This window comes from Mobula birostris, chromosome 2 (genome assembly GCF_030028105.1).
Source record: "Mobula birostris isolate sMobBir1 chromosome 2, sMobBir1.hap1, whole genome shotgun sequence".
NCBI classification, from domain to species: Eukaryota; Metazoa; Chordata; class Chondrichthyes; order Myliobatiformes; family Myliobatidae; genus Mobula; species Mobula birostris.
In genome coordinates this window covers 238,645,056-238,656,522 of record NC_092371.1, presented here as the reverse complement: position 1 = coordinate 238,656,522, position 11,467 = coordinate 238,645,056, and the positions used below count along the sequence as shown (strand labels likewise).

At 41.6% G+C, this 11,467-nt stretch overlaps 2 protein-coding genes across 2 annotated transcripts in view; one reads left to right on the top strand and one right to left on the bottom strand.

Moving 5' to 3' along the window:
- Window positions 1-11,467, bottom strand: part of nt5dc1 (5'-nucleotidase domain containing 1) — a 673,759-nt gene that overhangs the window by 400,070 nt on the left and 262,222 nt on the right. The window lies entirely within an intron of this gene.
- Window positions 1-11,467, top strand: part of LOC140194181 (uncharacterized) — a 125,847-nt gene that overhangs the window by 17,921 nt on the left and 96,459 nt on the right. The gene's annotated exons all lie outside the window — the stretch shown is intronic.

Genomic DNA, 11,467 nt, shown 5'->3' with positions numbered 1-11,467 from the left:
TATTGTACACCAATTATTATTTAAAGATTTGTCAAATTCTTAACTTACAAATGAATTATTCCAGAATTAATTCAAAAGGAGGTGCTATGGATAATAGAAACCCATTTATAACTATAACAGGTCTCAACTGGCAATATTGTTCAGAAAACAAGTATGCTGAACCTTTTTTTTTATAAACCCAAGGGCTTACTACTAAAAAATAAATTAAAACTGTATTGAAATGCATTAATAGTTACAAAACATTTTATTTCAAAATGTGCATAAAAAATAAAATTGTTTATGATGATACTCTGAATCCCGCTTGCTTCTATTCATCCAGAATTATAGAGGTGCTTGATCATTACAAGTTTGGCCATGTTGAGCCACAGATTGGCAAGATGGGTATATCGCTTCTGGGAAAGTATGGGGGAAGTTAAGTAGAGGTGGAGGGCAGAGATTAACATTTCAATGGCTTGTACTGAGTAGATAGGAATGGATGAGCCTGCTGGTGGAGCTCACCTGCTGTCAATCTTTAGAACAGGGGCTAGCTCCCCTCATATATCTATGAAAACTTTTAATACGGGCTTTGAGAACTCTTTTAAACTTGCTCACTTCACTCTAGTGCACTACATTCCTTTTTCTGTGTCCCTCGTTTTCTGTATCGATAGGGAAATGGATCAGCCATGATGAAATGGCAGAACAGATTTGATGGACAAAATGGCCTAATTCTGTTCCTATATCTCTTCATTTCACGTACAGGTAGTGGTAATGGAAATCTGAATGCTGTAAAAGTTATAAGGTTAAAATGACAGTACAAAATCAAAATCACTGGTACAAGAACACTGTGGTTAGATTAATGAACTGTTTTTTAGTGACTTGGAATATTAATATAAATCAAGTTTGAAACCCACCAAAAGAAATAGGGGATTCAAATTCAAGTAACAATGTAAGTATTGAATGAAAAGTTGGTTCTTTTAATGGTGACAAAAATAATCATAACACCCATTGGTTTCCTACAGGGAAAAAAATCTGCTGCTCTCCGTGTGACACCAGATCCACACTGGTGTGGTTGATTTTTAAAGGCCCTTTGAAATGGCCAAGACAGACACAAAAGTCAAAGGCTATTTTGTATTGGGCAAAGAACATTGGCCTTGCTGCAATCACTCTTCTCAATAAAATGAATTAAAAACATAGCCAGGATATGACTTAACCCACGATATCATAGGAGGGTGCCACAGTAGTGTAGCAGTTGTTGTTGAATGCCATCAACCTTACGACAACCCCATGGATAGTGTAGTTATCCAGAGGGTTTTTGTGGCAAGATACGGAAGCAAAGGGCCACGCCTTTCTTCCACAGAGACACTGCTGCTGCCCAGTTTAGGACCCACCCGGATTCGAACTCAGGCCCATCTGCCTCAAAGTCCTGATGCTACTACACCACCAGGCGGCCCAAGTGTACCAGTTAGCGTGATGCTGTTACAGCTCAGTGCATCGGAGTTCAGAGCTCAATTCTGAAATTCATCTCTCCTACCCATGGGTTTCCTCCAGGTGCTCCGTTTCCTCCCACATTCCAAAGACGCACCAGTGTGTAGGCTTACTGGTCACTGTAAATTGTCCAGTGATTAGGCGAGTGTTAAAAATTTGGGGTTCTTGGCTCATTGGACCGGAAGGGTCTGTTCCACATTGTATCTTTAAAGAAAATGAAATAAAATTATATCAGAAACAGAATATTGGAAAACATGTTTGACTTCAATTGAAAAAGGGATGAATATGGTTTACCACAACTCAATGCTAAATCTGTTGGTATGCATGAATGGCTTGTGACTCATCAAAGTTAAGAAGAATTTAAATCTGAAACCACAACACATGTAGATTTTAAAAATGCTAAATTACCTTGGGAGATATTAGAGTGTGTTTAAAGAGCCAGTCAGTTAGTTTAGTGGATTAAGATGAAAGGTTAATGTTGCATTCTAATGTCAACAGGTGGGAGATCATAAATTTTGGAGCTAAGCCAGTGATACAGAAGACGCTCAATAGAAAAAATGCTACAGGCTGTAAATCAGCTGGAACATCTAAAAAACTTCAAATGAATAAGACCATAAGATCATAAAATATAGGAGCAGAAGTAGGCCATTCAGCCCATCGAGTCTGCTCCGCCACTCAATCATGGACTGATCCAATTCTTCCAGAAATATCCACTCCCCTGCCTTCTCCTCATACCTTTTGATGCCCTGGCTAATCAAGAACCTATCTATCTCTGCCTTAAATACACCCAATGACTTGGCCTCCACAGCCACTCATGGCAACAAATTCCACAGATTTACCACCCTTTGACAAAAGTAGTGTCTCCGCATATCTGTTGAAAATGGACATCTTTCAGTCCAGGAGTTGTGCCCTCTTGTCCTAGACACCCCTACCATGAGAAGTAACTTTGCCATATCAAATTTATTCAGCTCTTTTAACATTCGGAATGTTTCTATGAAATCACCCCTCATTCTTCTGAGCTCCAGGGAATACAGCCCAAGAGCTGCCAGACATTCCTCATACAGTAACCCTTTCATTCCTGGAAACATTCTTGTGAATCTTCTCTGAACTCTCTCCAATGTCAGTATATCCTTGCTAAAATAAGGAGCCCAAAACTGCACACAATACTCCAGGTGTGGTCTCACAAGTGCCTTATACAGCCTCAATATCACATCCCTGCTTTTATATTCCATACCTCTAGAAATGAATGCCAACATTGCAATCGCCTTCCTTACCACCGACTCAACCTGGAGGTTAACCTTTAAGGTATCCTGCACAAGGACTCCCAAGTCCCTTTGCATCTCTGCATTTTGAATTCTCTCCCCATCTAAATAATAGTCTGCCTGTTTATGCCTTCCACCAAAGTACATGACCATACAATTTCCAACATTGTATTTCATTTGCCACTTCTTTGCCCATTCCCCAAAACTACCTAAGTCTCTCTGTTTCCTCAACACTATCCGCTCTTCCACCTATCTTTGTATCATCGGCAAATTTAGCCACAAATCTATTAACCCCAAAGTCCAAATCATTGACATACATTGTAAAAAGCAGCGGTCCCAACACCGACCCCTGTGGAATTCCACTGGTAACCGGCAGCCAGCCAGAATAGGATCCCTTTATTCCTGCTCTCTGTTTTCTGCCAATCAGCCAATGCTCCACCCATGCCAGTAACTTCCCTGTAATTCTATGGGCTCTTATCTTGCTCAGCAGCCTCATGTGCGGCACCTTGTCAAAAGCCTTCTGAAGATCCAAGTACACCACGTCCACTGCATCTCCTTTGTCTACCCTGCTTGTTATTTGCTTTAAAAATTACAGTAGGTTTGGCAGGCAAGATTTTCCTTTCAGGAAACCATGCTGGCTTTGGCCTAACTTGTCATGTGCCTCCAGGTACTCCATAATCTCATCCCTAACAATTGATTCCAACAACTTCCCAACCATTGATGTCAGGCTAACAGGTCTACAGTTTCCTTTCTGCTGCCTCCCACCTTTCTTAAATAGCAGAGTTACATTTGCAATTTTCCAGTCATCCAGTACAACAAAAGAGCTATTGATTCTTGAAAGATCATTGTTAATGCCTCCGCAATCTCTCCAGCTACTTCCTGCAGAACCCGAGGGTGCATTCCATCAGGTCCAGGAGATTTATCTACCCTCAGACCATTAAGCTTCCTGAGCATCTTCTTAGTCGTAATTTTCACTGCACATAACCCTGACACTCTTGAATGTCCAGTATCCTGCAGATGTCTTCCACTGTGAAGACTGATGCAAAATACGCATTCAGTTCCTCTGCTATCTCTGTGTCTCTCATTACAATATCTCCAGTGTCATTTTCTATTGGTTCTATAGCTACCCTCGACTCTCCTTTACCCTTTATATACTTCAAAAAGCTTATTTGATATTAGTCACCAGCTTCCTTTCATAATTCATCTTTTCCTTGCTAATTAATAAAACTTAAAATTCTGAGTATAAAAGAATTAAAAGTATGTTTGGTTCTATAAACAAATCCATAAAGATTAATGATAATTCTGCACAAAGCATGTACCTCAAAACATCAAAGCATGCAAAAAAAATGTTGTTTGTGTCAACAACCAACACAGTCTAAGGATGTGCTGGGGGCAGCCTGCAAGTGTCACCATGCTTCTGTCACCAACATTATATATCCTCAACTTATTAACCCCAAACTACGCAAACACGAGGAAATCTGCAGATGCTGGAATTTCAAGCAACACACATAAAAATTGCTGGGGAACGCAGCAGGCCAGGCAGCATCTATAGGAAGAGGTACAGGCGACGTTTCAGGCCGAGACCCTTCGTCAGGACCCTTCGAAGGGTCTCGGCCCGAAACGTCAACTGTACCTCTTCCTATAGATGCTGCCTGGCCTGCTGCGTCCCCCAGCAATTTTTATGTGTGTAACCCCAAACTATATGTCTTTGGAAGGGAACCAAAGCACACAGAGGAAAAGCACGTGGTCACAAGGAGAATTATGAACTCCTAACACACCATGATGGGAATTGAACTCTAATCGCTGCCGTTATAAAGTGTTACTCTAACCATTATGCTCCCCGAAAAGGGACATCAACTTTAAATTGTTATTGACAAGATAAAGGATAAAGCCTAGAGAAATTTCTTAGTGAAAGGTGGCCAGATACCATATAAGGAAGTGAAGGAAGAGACCTTTGCCTTATTAAACTGAGGTACATCCTAGCAGTGAGTTTGCCATGGTGTGAGTGCAGTGGAAGTTATTTGAGAATTGGCACTATCTGAAAGCGCCATGACTACTGCCAACAAATTGGGTTTGGATTTCCATGACTTGATGATTGTGATCACAAATAAGTTGTATATTGAGCAAATAGAAGCCGTTCAAAGACGATGTTGATCTGTGATGGTGAGCAGGTAGAGCCACTACAGTTGGTAAAGTTATACAGTGTGACAACTGATGGAGAAAATCCTTAGTAATCGGACAGCAGAGCATTTCTGTGGCTTTGTACACTTTATCCCCCTATACCTGACATTTTAATTCTCATTACCAGTGCATTTTATTTAAATTTTGTTTCAATCGGCCTGTTTATCATTAAAGCAAGGTTTGAGGTTTAGGTTAAACACTGGTCAGACTTATGGTATGAAAGTTCCTTCTGTCCACTAACACTGTTGGCCCATTGTGCAATGAGCTGAGATCGCCTGAATCCAATTTCAACAATAAATTAAAGCTAATTCCAAACTATTTGGCAATAACACAGGAAGAGGCCACCCAATAAGGGAAATGGAACCCTATGTTACACTGGCATAGCTGGATACAGACAGAACATAAAGAAAAGAATCAAGACTCACTCATTATCAAATAATGTATATATTATACAACCATGAGATTTGCTTCCTCACAGGTAGCCACAAAGCAACAAACTTGAAAGAACACAATTATGAAGAGAGAAATGACCATCATGGAGAGGAAGCAAAATCGGCTCTGATCCCAACCAACCCCTTCTTTCCAGTCTATCTGGGCCAGCATTAGAACTGACCCAACAACAGATCAGTGAAAGGCTCCGTGCCCTGGAGAGATACTTTAACCTAGATCTGGTTATGGCATGGCCGATGCAGTGGAAATGGGAAGAGTTTCACTTTCCAACAGTAATACCCTCACAATATGTGAAAGCACAACAATTTTATTTCACAATAAACAACAGAGTTAGACTAATATCCAGTTATGAACACGAAGATAAAGGGAGATAATCTTTTGGATTAAATTGTCTTTTCCAGTCATAACTACTTTAAGGTACACATGTAACGGAACTGAAGAATGCTTATGGAATCAATAAAAGTTGAGATTGGGTAATAGAAATGCCAGCAAATGTGATCACTGAAGCAAGCTCCTTTCAGCAAAATGAGATAAAATTTGCAAAATCTTTGCTGAGAAATTTAGAAGGAAAGCAAGAGTGAATAGATAAGAGAAGAAACATAACTTAATACTTATAACCATATAAACCATATAACAATTACAGCACGGAAACAGGCCATCTCGGCCCTTCTAAATAATATAAATTATATATTTGAAACACTCTGGTTTCCTCGGCTGCGTAAGTCGAGGGACCCGCCAAAGGTGTGAGATTGAGGCGTGAGCCCCCCGCCAACCCCCTGCTTGTGTGGATGCTGTGTAATTCGCTACCCTGTTACACATTAATGCCACAAAATTACAGACAATACACTACATACAATTAAAGGAATTATATTTATGAATCTTAACGAAAGGATTAGTAAAGAACAACAAAAAGAAAAGGCCCCATTCTAATTAAACAGTTAAATGTGCACAAGTTGGAGCTCATCTTGAACTTCTCTGTCACTCATGTGCTAGGCCCTCGGTCAATGGCTACGACCAGTTCTCCCCAGTGTCGCCTCTCGAACAAAAGCCCAAGACCAACCTTACTGTCCCTCACCAAGAGAAACCTCCACGCTAATTGGATGCCACACATTCCACATCATCCTTTATCTTCAATAATAATCCAAACAGGCTGAAAACGGAACAAACAGCTCTTATAGAGCTGCTAAATGAAATACCTACAAGCATAACAGTAAAGATGTCAATCAGTGCACTACATATATTATTACATCGGACGTAGAATCCTAAGCAACAGCCACAAAGTACTGGAGGTATTCAGCAGGTCAAGCAGCATCCATGGAAATGAATAAACAGTCAATATTTCGGACCAAGACCCTTCTTCGGGACTTCCAGCACCTGCAGAACTTCTCATGTTTAAGAGTTAGAATCCTTGCGGGTAGAGTTAGAAACTCTAAGGGTAAAAAGATCCAGATGGGATTCGTATACATGTCTCTGAACAGTATCCAGGATGTGGGATATAAATTACAACAAGAGTTAGAAAAAGCATGTACAAAGGGCAATTTTACAATAGTAATGGGGTACTTCCAGGAGATCTTCATGGAGCGGTGCTCCAAAAAGGTGACATCCATCATTAAGGACCCCCTTCACCCTCTTCTCATTGTGACCATCGAGAAGGAGGTACAGAAGCCTGAAGGCACACACTCAACGATTCAGGAACAGCTTCTTCCCCTCTGCCATCAGATTGCTGAATGGATGTTCAATCTATGAACACTACCTCACTACTTCTGTTTTTGCACTACTTATTTAACTATTTTACACACACACACACACACACACACACACACACACACACACACAGTAATTCAGTTTTTTTTCTCTATTATTATTTTCTCTATTATTTTGAGTGCATGCAGAGTCAATCTTTCCAGCGGCATGTACACATGGAGACATAACAACGTTCTCAAAGTTGTAACAGAAGCGGTTGAGCAGAGAGTACTGCAGCACAACTTATCTCATGTCCCATGTTGCACAGAACATCGCATATCATTTGTGAAAGAAGGCTCCAAGTCAAGGGTGTACAGCGCAGGCTCACGATCAAGCATACTTTCTTCAACCAATGATTGGTGTGTCAAGGCTGATCTGGACGGAAAAGGTAGTTTCCTGGAGCAAATAGCTTTCACCACATTGCGTCCAGATATAATCGTATGGTCTGACACCAGTGGAGAAGTGGTTATTGGTGAACTCACAGTCCCCTGGGAAGACAACATCGATGAAGCCCATGAGCGCAAGTTAACCAAGTATGCAGAATTAAGATCAGAGTGCAGAGACAGAGGGTGGAAGGTCTCATGCTATCCATTCGAAGCAGGCTGCCGTGGGTTTATTGCGTTCACTTTCCAGAAGTAGCTGCATGACCTTGGCTTCACTAGAAGAGAGATCAAGTCAACCAGCAGGGTTGTAGCTGAGGCAGCAGAGAAAGGATCAGCATGGGTGTGGACCAAGTATGTCCAGAGGGTCAGATAGTCAGACAGAGTATACATATCTTGCAAACCCTTCAGTAGTTGCATAGACACCTGAAGAGCAAACTGTCTGTTGGATGGAAGTAACCAACAATTCTGATAGAGGCAGATGCCAAGTTTTTAAGCTCACCAGTGGGAGGTGGTGGTTTAGCACTGCTGGCCCACCACCTCGAGGGAGTCTTGATCATAAACGGGCCGAAACCCCTGAAGACAGGTGGCAGATCAACTGATGATTCCACTGGTCATAGCACAGGACAGTTAACATCTTAGTCCACGTGTATTTTTTAATTCTGTATTGCATTGTACTGCTGCTGTAAAGTTAGCAAATTTCACAACATATGCCAGTGATATAGAAACATAGAAAATAGGTGCAGGAGTAGGCCGTTCGGCCCTTCGAGCCTGCACCACCATTTATTATGATCATGGCTGATCATCCAACTCAGAACACCGCCCCAGCCTTCCCTCCATACCCCCTGACCCCCGTAGCCACAAGGGCCATATCTAACTCCCGCTTAAATATAGCCAATGAACTGGCCTCAACTGTTTCCTGTGGCAGAGAATTCCACAGATTCACCACTCTCTGTGTGAAGAAGTTTTTCCTAATCTCAGTCCTAAAAGGCTTCCCCTTTATCCACAAACTGTGACCCCTCATTCTGGACTTCCCCAACATCGGGAACAATCTTCCTGCATCTAGCCTGTCCAATCCCTTTAGGATCTTATACGTTTCAATCAGATCCCCCCTCAATCTTCTAAATTCCAATGAGTACAAGCCCAGTTCATCCAGTCTTTCTTCATATGAAAGTCCTGCCATTCCAGGAATCAATCTGGTGAACCTTCTCTGTACTCCCTCTATGGCAAGGATGTCTTTCCTCAGATTAGGGGACCAAAACTGCACACAATACTCCAGGTGTGGTCTCACCAAGGCCTTGTACAACTGCAGTAGTACCTCCCTGCTCCTGTACTCAAATCCTCTCGCTATAAATGCCAGCATACCATTCGCCTTTTTCATCGCCTGCTGTACCTGCATGCCCACTTTCAATGACCGGTGTATAATGACACCCAGGTCACGTTGCACCTCCCCTTTTCCTAATCGGCCACCATTCAGATAATAATCTGTTTTCCTATTTTTGCCACCAAAGTGGATAACTTCACATTTATCCACATTAAATTGCATCTGCCATGAATTTGCCCACTCACCTAACCTACCCAAGTCACCCTGCATCCTCTTAGCATCCTCCTCACAGCTAACACTGCCACCCAGCTTCATTTCATCCGCAAACTTGGAGATGCTGCATTTAATTCCCTCATCCAAGTCATTAATATATATTGTAAACAACTGGGGTCCCAGCACTGAGCCTTGCGGTACCCCACTAGTCACCGCCTGCCATTCTGAAAAGGTCCCGTTTATTCCCACTCTTTGCTTCCTGTCTGCTAACCAACTCTCCACCCACACCAATACCTCCTGTGTGGGACCTTGTCAAAAGCCTTCTGAAAATCCAAATATACCACATCCACTGGTTCTCCCCTATCCACTCTACTAGTTACATCCTCAAAAAATTCTATGAGATTCGTCAGACATGATTTTCCTTTCACAAATCCATGCTGACTTTGTCCGATCATTTCACCGCTTTCCAAATGTGCTGTTATCACATCCTTGATAACTGACTCCAACAGTTTCCCCACCGCCGACGTTAGGCTAACTGGTCTATAATTCCCCGGTTTCTCTCTCCCTCCTTTTTTAAAAAGTGGAGTTACATTAGCCACTTTCCAATCCTCAGGAACTAGTCCAGAATCCAACGAGTTTTGAAAAATTATCACTAATGCATCCACTATTTCTTGGGCTACTTCCTTAAGCACCCTGGGATGCAGACCATCTGGCCCTGGGGATTTATCTGCCTTCAATCCCTTCAATTTACCTAACACTACTTCCCTACTAACATGTATTTCGCTCAGTTCCTCCATCTCACTGGACCCTCTGTCCCCTACTATTTCTGGAAGATTATTTATGTCCTCCTTAGTGAAGACAGAACCAAAGTAATTATTCAATTGGTCTGCCATGTCCTTGCTCCCCATAATCAACTCACCTGTTTCTGCCTGCAGGGGACCTACATTTGTCTTTACCAGTCTTTTCCTTTTTACATATCTATAAAAGCTTTTACAGTCCGTTTTTATGTTGCCTGCCAGTTTTCTCTCATAATCTTTTTTCCCCTTCCTAATCAAGCCCTTTGTCCTCCTCTGCTGAACTCTGAATTTCTCCCAGTCCTCAGGTGAGCCACTTTCTCTGGCTAATTTGTATGCTGCTTCTTTGGAATTGATACTATCCCTAATTTCTCTTGTCAGCCACGGGTGCACTACCTTCCTTGATTTATTCTTTTGCCAAACTGGGATGAACATTTGTTGCAGTTCATCCATGCAACCTTTAAATGCTTGCCATTGCATATCCACCGTCAATCCTTTAAGTGTCATTTGCCAGTCTATCTTAGCTAATTCACGTCTCATACCTTCAAGGTTACCCCTCTTTAAGTTCAGAACCTTTGTTTCTGAATTAAACCTGATTCTGATTTCAATATGCAGGTAAATTGCGAAAATTATGTCAGTACTGGATCCCAAGAGAGGGAAGTTGTAGAATGCTTTTGAGATGGCTTTTTAGGGCAGCTTGTACTTGAGCCCACTAGGGGAAAGGTAATTCTGCATTAGGTGTGTGTAATGAAGCAGATTTGATTCCGGAGCTTAAGGTAAATGAACCCAGGAGGCTGTGATCATGATATGATAGAACTCATTCTGCAATTTGAGAGTGAAAAGCTAAAGTCAAGTGTATCGGTATTACACTGGAGTAAAGGAAATTACAGAAACATAAAGAGGAGCTAGCCAAAAATGATTGGAAGTGGACACTAGCAGGGTTGATGACTAAACAGTAACAGCTGGAATTTCTGGGAGCAATTCAGAAGGCAGAGGACAGATACATCCCAAAGATGAATAAGTATTCTAAAGGGAGGATCACTCGACCCTAGCTGATAAGAGCAGTCAAAGGCAGCATAAGAGCCAAGGAGAGGACATAAAATATATTTGTGGGAAGCTTTTAAAAACCAACTGAAGGCAACTAAAAGAGCCAAAAGGAAAGAAAAAAAAATGAAATACAGAGTGATGCTAGCCAACAATATAAAAGAAATTATCAAAAGTTTTTTCAGCTATATAAAAAGAGGGCAAAAGTGGATATCAAACCACTGAAAAATTATGCTGGAGAAGTAGTAATGTGGAAAAAAGAAATGGCAGACACACTTATTAAGTATTTCGTGTCAGTCTTCACTGTGGAAGACACTAGCGGTACGCCAGAAATTGAGGAGTATCAAGTGTAGTTACTATGACTAAGGAGAAGGTGTTTGGGAAGCTGAAGGTCTGAAGATAGATAAGTCACCTGGACCAGATGGTCTGCACCCCAGGGTTCTAAAAGACATGGCTGAAGAAATTGTGGAGGCTTTATTAATGATCTTCCAAGAATTACTAGATTCGGGAATAGTTCGGGAGAACTGGAATATTGCAAATAGCACTCTACTCATTAAGAAGGGAGGTGGAAGAGAGGAAATTATAGGCCAGATAACTTGAGTTCAGTGGTTA